The following is a 7,920-nucleotide window of genomic DNA, read 5'->3' on the forward strand; positions in this document are numbered from 1 at the left end:
ATCTGCATTTCCCTGATGACTAAGGATGTTGGAAATTTCTTTAAGTGCTTCTGCGTCATTCGACATTCCTCTGTTGTGAACTCTGTTTTGGTCTGGGCTCCATTTTTACTTGGTTTATTTTGTTTATCGGTGTTTGGTTTCTTGAGTTCATTATGTATTTTGGATTTTAGCCCTTTGTCGGATGTAGGATTGGTTAAGACCTTTTCCCAATCTATAGACTGCCTATCTGCAGACTATTGACAGTGTCCTTTGCCTTACAGAAGCTTTTCAGGTTCAAGAGGTTCCATTTGCCTGCAAATTCCACTAGTTCATTTTCCTTTATAGCTGAATAGAAATCTGTAGTGTATATGTGCCTTTTCACCACCAGTTCATTAGGTGAGGGACACTGGGTTGTTTCCATTTCCTAGCTAGTGTGCAGAGAGCAGCACTGAACATGGCTAAGCGTGTATCTGTGGAGTGTGGGGGAGAAATCTTATGCCAAAAAGTGGTATAGCTGGGCCATATGGTAGACCTACCTTTATCTTTTTTAAGAATCCTCCACTGTTATTTCCATGTTGGCTACACCAGTTTGCAGTCCCACCAACAGTGAAAGAGAACTTACCCTTCCCTCTAGGATTTGGAGATACAGATGGTTGGGGAGCACCATGTGTGGCTGAGAATTGAACCCAGTTCCTCTACAAGAAGCAACAACTGATGATTCTCTCCAGAACACTCTCCCATTCTGGCGGGTTCCTTGGTTAGAAAGATTGTTTCTTTTGCTGTACAGCCTTTTTTTTTTCTTCTTGTTTTATGAGGTCACACTTGTCAATTGTTGGCCCTAATTTCTGAGCTGATAGAGTCCTATTCCAAAGTCCTTTTCCACACCTATATCTTGTAGGGAACTGCCAATGTTTTCTTCTAGTAGTTTCAGCATTTTTTTTACTTCACATCGACATCTTTCATCCATGCGGAGTTGACTTTTTGCAGGGAAATAGAAATGGGCTTAATTTCATTCTTCTATGGGTAGATTTCCAGTTTTCCTAGAATCATTTGTTGGAGACTCATTTGTCTTTCCTCTGGTGTATTTTTTGCTTCTTTGTCAAATATCAAGTGACTGTGGTTATGTGTGCTGTGTTTCTCGTATTTGGCTTTTCTATTTTGTTCCATTAATCTACATGTGTGTTTTGTGCGAACACCATGGTACTTTTATTACTACAGCTCTGTGATATAGCTTCACATGACAATCCCTCAAACATTGTTCTTTCTGTTCAGGCTTGCTCTACCTATTCTAAACCTTTTCTGGTGCCATAGAAATTTTAGAATTTTTAAAGGATTCTGCCAAGAATGACATGCAGATTTTGATTAGAATTGCATCAGGTTTGTACATGTTGGGTAGGATTATCAATTTCACAGTATCATTTCTACAAATCCGTGAGCATGGGCAGTGTTTCCATCTCCTACTGTCATCTTCAATTTCTTCCTTCAGGGATTTAAAGGCTTCATTGTAAATGTCTTTTACCTTCATGGTTACGTTTATTCCTAGATTTTTTTTTCTTCTCAGGGCTGTTGTGAATGGGAGTCTTTCAATGACCTTTCTCAGCATATTTGTTATTAGTATATTAAAAAGCTTCTCATTTTGTAAGATGGATTTGTATTTTGCTACTCCGCTGAAAGTACTGATCATTTCTAGTTTTCTAGTGAAATTTTTGACACCTCTTTTGCATACAGTATTATCTGAAAATAAGGATAACTTGACTTCTTCTTTTACTGTTTGTATCTTTAATTTCCCTCTCTTGTTTTACTGATCTAGCGAGGGCTTCAAGCTCTGTGTGCAAAGAGAGTGGGGACAGTAAGCAGCCCGGCCTCTGCTGGCTTTTGTACGACTGTTTTGAGTTTTCTCCATCTTGGGTGAGGTTAGAAGTGGGTTTGTCATACACATCATTTGTTATGTTAAGACATCTTATTCTCTCCAGGATGTTTATTATGAAGGAATGATGGATTTTGTCAAAAACCCTTTCTGCATCTATTGGGGTGAGCATGAGATTTTTATCTTTAAGCCCACATATATAACTTATTACATTTATCGGCTTACATATGTTAAACCATCTCTGCATCTCCAGGATAAAGCCAACGAGATCATATCATGGCAGATGATCTTTGATATATCCTAGCATTTGGTTTATAGGTATTTTATTAAAGACTGTTGCATAAGTATTTATCAGTGATTTGACCTTACTTTTGTTATTGTTATTTGGTGGGATGTGTTTTTAGAACAACACTGACTTTGTGAAAGTAATTTGAAGGTGTTCTGTTTTTATTTTTTGAATAATTTAAGAAGGATTTTTTTTTTAGAACTTCTTTGAAAGTCTGATAGAATTCTGCTGTGACTGCATCTATAGTTGGTCTTCTTTTAGGGGGAAGGACTTTTTATCACAGTTTTGATTCCTTAATTGTTATTGGTCCATTTCACCTGTTAATCTCTCCGTAGTTTAACTTTGGTGGTGGATTAACCTAGTAATTCATCCATTTCTTTTAGGTTCTCTAACTTAAAGACACAGGTTTTAAAAACACTCCCTTATAATATTCTGTATTTTTCTTTTGGTCTCTGTTTTTCTTTATTATTATTTGTTTATTTATCTTTATTTATTTATATAATCACTTTACAGCTTGATTGCAGCCCCCTCCCCCCTCTCCTCCTGGCCACACCCTCGCACCCCTCCCCTCATTCCTCTCTTCCCCTTCTCTGAGAAGGGAAGGTCCCCCCATGAGTACCAACCATCCCTGGCACATCAAGTCACAGCAAGACTAAGATCATCCTCTTCCACTGAGGCTGGACAATGCAGCCCAGCTACGGGAAAGGGATCCAAAGGCAGGCAACAGTTAGAAACAGCCCCACTCCAATTGCTAGGGACCCAGGTGATACCAATGTGTAGAGGGTCTCTGGTGTTGATCTCTGCTTTGCTCATCTGAGTCCTCTCTTTTTCTTTGGGTTTTTGGGCCAAGGAGCTGTTGATCATATTTCTCTTCTCAAAGAAGCAGCTCTTAGGAATCATTGAGTCTTTATGTTGTTTTCTTTTTTCTATTTCACCAATTTCTGCTCTGATTTTCATTATTTCATGTCACTTACTGGATTTAGGTTTGGTTTGTGTTTGTTTTTCCGAATTCTTTTAAAGAGGAAAAACAGTTTAATGATTTCCAGTGATTTTGTAAGCAAAGAAACTCCTAACTACTGGACAAACACTTCATAGTTAACATTGTATGAATGTTGAAAATTAATAACGGAATGATGCAAAGTACAAGGAAATTAGCTTGTTTCTCAATACACATAGTAGATCTCAAAAACAAAGGCAATAAAAATATCAAATCAAAACCCAAAACATGAACATAAAAATGTTCTTCAAAAAAATAACTTTTTTGCCTTTCTAGGCCAATGCTTCCAATGTGAGAGGTGTGATACCTTCCCATTCCAAGAGGTGACCTCTTCTATACACAGCAGTTCAATCTAACTGACCAGATTTGCTGAGAAACAGTTGGTGTTCTGAGTTCTATCAAATAAGATCCAATAGCCTTTTTGTTTGTATTTACCAAAATACTTTGTACAGGATTCTGAACCAAATGCATTGTGCTTTTTCAGTCAAAAGGATTTTTATTACTCTTGCCAGGCGTCCTCAGCAGAGTGACATCATCTTTAAACCCTGCGTGGCAATCCCTGACGCACCTCCGTGACGCCCCGGGAAGACAGGGCCACCTGGATGGCCAGCTACTTCCTTAAGCTCAGCCAACTTTTGGATGATTACCTAAAAGGCGTCATCGCGGGCGCAGACAGTGTGGGCACCAAGCAGATGCAGCAGATCCGCATGCCTCTCCGCGGGAAGGCCGTGGTGCTGATGGGCAAGAGCACCATGATGCGCAAGGCCATCAGAGCCACCTGGAGAGCAACCCAGCTCTGGCGAAACTGCTGCCTCACGGGGGAATGTGGGCTCTGCGCTCCCCAAGGAGGACCTCACTGAAATTAGGGACATGCTGCTGCCCACAAGGGGCCGGCTGCTGCTCGAGCTGGTGCCATCATCCCGTGTGTGATCACTGTGCCAGCTCAGGACACTGGTCTGGGACCTGAGAAGACCTCGTTCTTCCAGGCTCTGGGCATCACCACCAAAATCTCCGGAGGCACCACTGAAATTCTAAGCGATGTGCAGCTGACCAAAAGTGGAGACAACGTGGGAGCCAGTGAGACCACGCTGCTGAACACGCTGAACCTCTCCCCCCTTCTCCTTCCTGCTGATCGTCCAGCAGGTGTTTGACAATGACAGCATCTATAACCCGGAAGTGCCTGACAGCACAGAGCAGACTGCACACTCGCTTCCTAGAGGATGTCCGATATGTTGCCAGCATTTGTCTGCAAATTGGTTACCTGTCTGTTGCCTCAGTGCCACACTCTATCATCAACACAAGTGGGTCCTGGCTTTGTCTGTGGAGACTGACTACACTTTCCTACTTGCTGAGAAGGTCAAGGCCTTCTTGGCTGATCCATCTGCATTTGTGGCTGCTGCACCTGTGGCCGTGGCCACCACCGCTGCTGCTGCTGCTGCTGCTGCTGAGGCCCCAGCCAAGGCTGAAGCCAAGGAAGAGTCAGAGGAATCAGATGCATATATGGGATTTGGTCTCTTTGACTAATCACCTTCCAAAGCAACCAGTTCAGCTAGCTTATTTTGGAAAACATGGAAATAAAGGTTTACTTATCTTAAAAAAAAAAAAGATTTTTATTACTGTTTCATTTTCCTCATTTGTTATGGTGCTGTTTAGGTTGTTGATCTTTTCTTGGTTTAGCTTTGGTTATGTGGATGAATCAAGAAATTCATATATTTCTTTTAGGTTCTCCATCATAATGGAGTACAGGGTTTTATTCCTTCATAATATTCTGTATTTCTTTGATTCCTGTTGCAATGTTTCCCTGATTCCGTTAATTTTGGTCATCTCTTTCTTTTGTTTAGTTGGGCCCAAAGTCTGTCAGTCTTGTTTATCTTCTCAAAGAACCAGCCAGATTTGGGGGGGGGGGGGGGTGGTTATTTTAATTTGTTTCTATTTAATTAATCTCTCCTTTGACTTTCATAACTTTTTGTTGTATGCCTGGTTGAAGTTTTGTTCTTGATCTTCCCAATCTTGTGTTGCATCATTAAGTCATTTATTTGTGCTCTTTCTGATTTTTTTTAACGTAGGCACTTAGGGCTATAGAACTGCTTTTAATGTGTCCCAGAGGTTTTGTTGTAGTGTGCTTTCATTTTTATTTAGTCCCAGGATTTTTGGGTTTTGTTTGTTTTTCAGGACAGGATCTCTCTGTGTAGACCTGGCTGTCTTGCACTCCCTTTGTAGACCAGGCTGGCCTTGAACCCACAGTGATATGCCTGCCTCTGCCTCCTAGAGTGCTGGGATCACAGGCCTGGGCCACCGCTCCTGGCTCCAGGAATATTTTTATTTCTTTCTTGATTTCTTCTTTGACCATGCATGGCAGTAATGAATTGGTTAATCTACATCAGTTTATACACTTACTAGAGTTTGTTTGCTGTCAAGTTTAAGTTTCATTGCATAATGGCTGGATGAGATACATGGAATTTCAATTTTCTGTATTTGAAAATTTTCAATGTTTTTTTTTTTTTAATTTCAATTTTTCCGTATTTGTTGAGGGTTGCTTTGTGTCTCTAGATGAAGTCTTCTTCAAAGTAGTCTCTATGCTTTGCTCAGTAGAGTGTATATTCTTTGGTATTCGGTGAGATATCATATAAATTATCTCTGAGGCCCATTTGATGATGCAAGATGTCATTTAATTTTGAGGCTCCTCTGTTTACTTTTTTGTCTAGATGACCATCTATTGGAGAGACTGGGGTGATAAAATTACCTACAATGGGTGCCCCAGGGTGGTGCATGAATGTTTAGTATTGTTATGTTTTCCTGATTAATTAATCGCTTGATTTTAATGAAGCGTCCATTGTCTCTTCTGTTTAGTTTTAGTTTGACGTCTATTCTGATATTAAGATGGCAATGCCTGCTTGCTTCTTGATCTCCTTTGATTGGAATGCTTTTTCTTTCCTTTTGCTTTAAGTGCTACCTATCATTAAAGCTGAGTTTCTTGTAGATAATAGATAGATAGATTTTATTTCTTAATCCATTCAGCCTGTGTCATTTGATTGTAGAATCAGTCCATTAATATTTAGAGTTATTAAAAGATGTGTGTGTTGCAGTTATTTTGAGGGTTTTTTGACATCTCAACAGAGACAGGGAAAGTTCATGGGGCCTTTACTCCTAGATGAAGAACTACAAGCAATTAACATCTGTCAAGAGAAGAAGACTTAGTCTTCCCCAGGTAGAGGCACCTTGATTGTTTCTCCAGCACCAATTGTTTGTTCATAAAAACATATGTACACTCAACACAGAATGAACTCAGCAGAATACATTTATTATATTCTTTTATAGATATATGTAACAATGATGATTTAAACAGAGGAGGCTGTAAATTGGTGGACAGACATGGGAGGTGTGTGAGAGAGGACAGGGGATAAATTAAGTAACTATATTTTAATTAAACTTAAAAAACTAATGTCAAAAACTTACATTAAATTTTTCTGTAACACTGACTTTAAATTCTGAAGCTACTTAAATACATTCTGTGATAGTGCTTATATAATCATCAGTTTATTGCTGAAAACTTTGATAATCACATCTTTATCAAAGTTATATAACAGCATTTATGCCTATTATTCTAAAATTATTCCTATTTTATGCAACTACTTTGTAAGAAGAAACACTAAGAAATACATACATAGTTCCATTGCTGCCTACCTCACATGACAGTTACACGCTAGTTATTTATTTATCTATTTATCTATTTATTTGTTTATTACAACTCATTCACTTTGTATCCCTGCTGCAGCCCCCTCCCTTGTCTCCTCCCAGTCTCACCCTCCCTCCCGCTTCTCCACCCATGTCCCTCCCCAAGTCCACTGATAGGGAAGGTCCTCCTCCCCTTCCATCTGACTCTAGCCTATTAGGTCTTATCAGGATTGGCTGCATTGTCTTCCTCTGTGGCCTGGTAAGGCTGCCCACCCCCAGAGGGAGGTGATCAAAGAACTAGCCACTTAGTTCATGTCAGAGACAGTCCTTGTTCCCCTTACTAGGGTACCCACTTGGACACTGAGCTGCCATGGACTACATCTGTGCAAGGGTTCTAGTTTATCTCCATGCATGGTCCTTGGTTGGAGTATCAGTCTCAGAAAAGACCCCTGGGCCCAGAGTTTTTGATTCTGTTGCTCTCCTTGTGGAGCTCCTGTCCCCTCCAGGTCTTTCTATCTCCCCCTTCTTTCATAAGATTCCCTCCACTCTGCCCAAAGTTTGGCTATGAGTCTCAGCATCTGTTTTGATACCCTGCTGAGGACATTTGCTCAACCATATTTGTAGCAGCTTTATTTGTAATAGCCAGAATGTGGAAACAACCCGGATGTCCTTCAACTGAAGGACAGATACAAAAATTGTGGTATAATTTACACAATGGAATACTACTCAGCAATTAAAAACAAGGAAATCGTGAAATTTGAAGACAAATGGTGGGAACTAGAAAAGATCATCCTGAGTGAGGTAACCCAGAAGCAAAAAGACACAGGGTATATATTCACTTATAAGCAGATATTAGCCACATAACACAGGATAAACATACTAAAATCTGTACACCAAAATAAGTTAAGCAAGAAGGAGGATGTTCAATCCTCATTCAGAAAGGCAAACAGGACAGACATCGGAAGTGGAAGAAAACAGGGTACAGGACAGGAGCCTACCACAGAGGGCCTCTGAAAGTTACATTTTTTTAAGTTACATTCTTTTTTAAATTTAAACTATTATAAATTTTTTATTTTATTTTATGTGTACAGATGTCTTGCCTGTATGTATGTCTGT

At 39.9% G+C, this 7,920-nt stretch overlaps 1 pseudogene; it reads left to right on the forward strand.

The window, feature by feature from the left end:
* Nucleotides 1-3,692: 3,692 nt before the first annotated feature.
* LOC129666317 (60S acidic ribosomal protein P0-like) lies at nt 3,693-4,653 on the forward strand (annotated as a pseudogene).
* The last annotated feature ends 3,267 nt before the right edge of the window (nt 4,654-7,920 follow it).

This window comes from Psammomys obesus, unplaced genomic scaffold (genome assembly GCF_907164565.1).
Source record: "Psammomys obesus unplaced genomic scaffold, mPsaObe1.curated_primary_1811, whole genome shotgun sequence".
Classification (NCBI taxonomy): domain Eukaryota; kingdom Metazoa; phylum Chordata; class Mammalia; order Rodentia; family Muridae; genus Psammomys; species Psammomys obesus.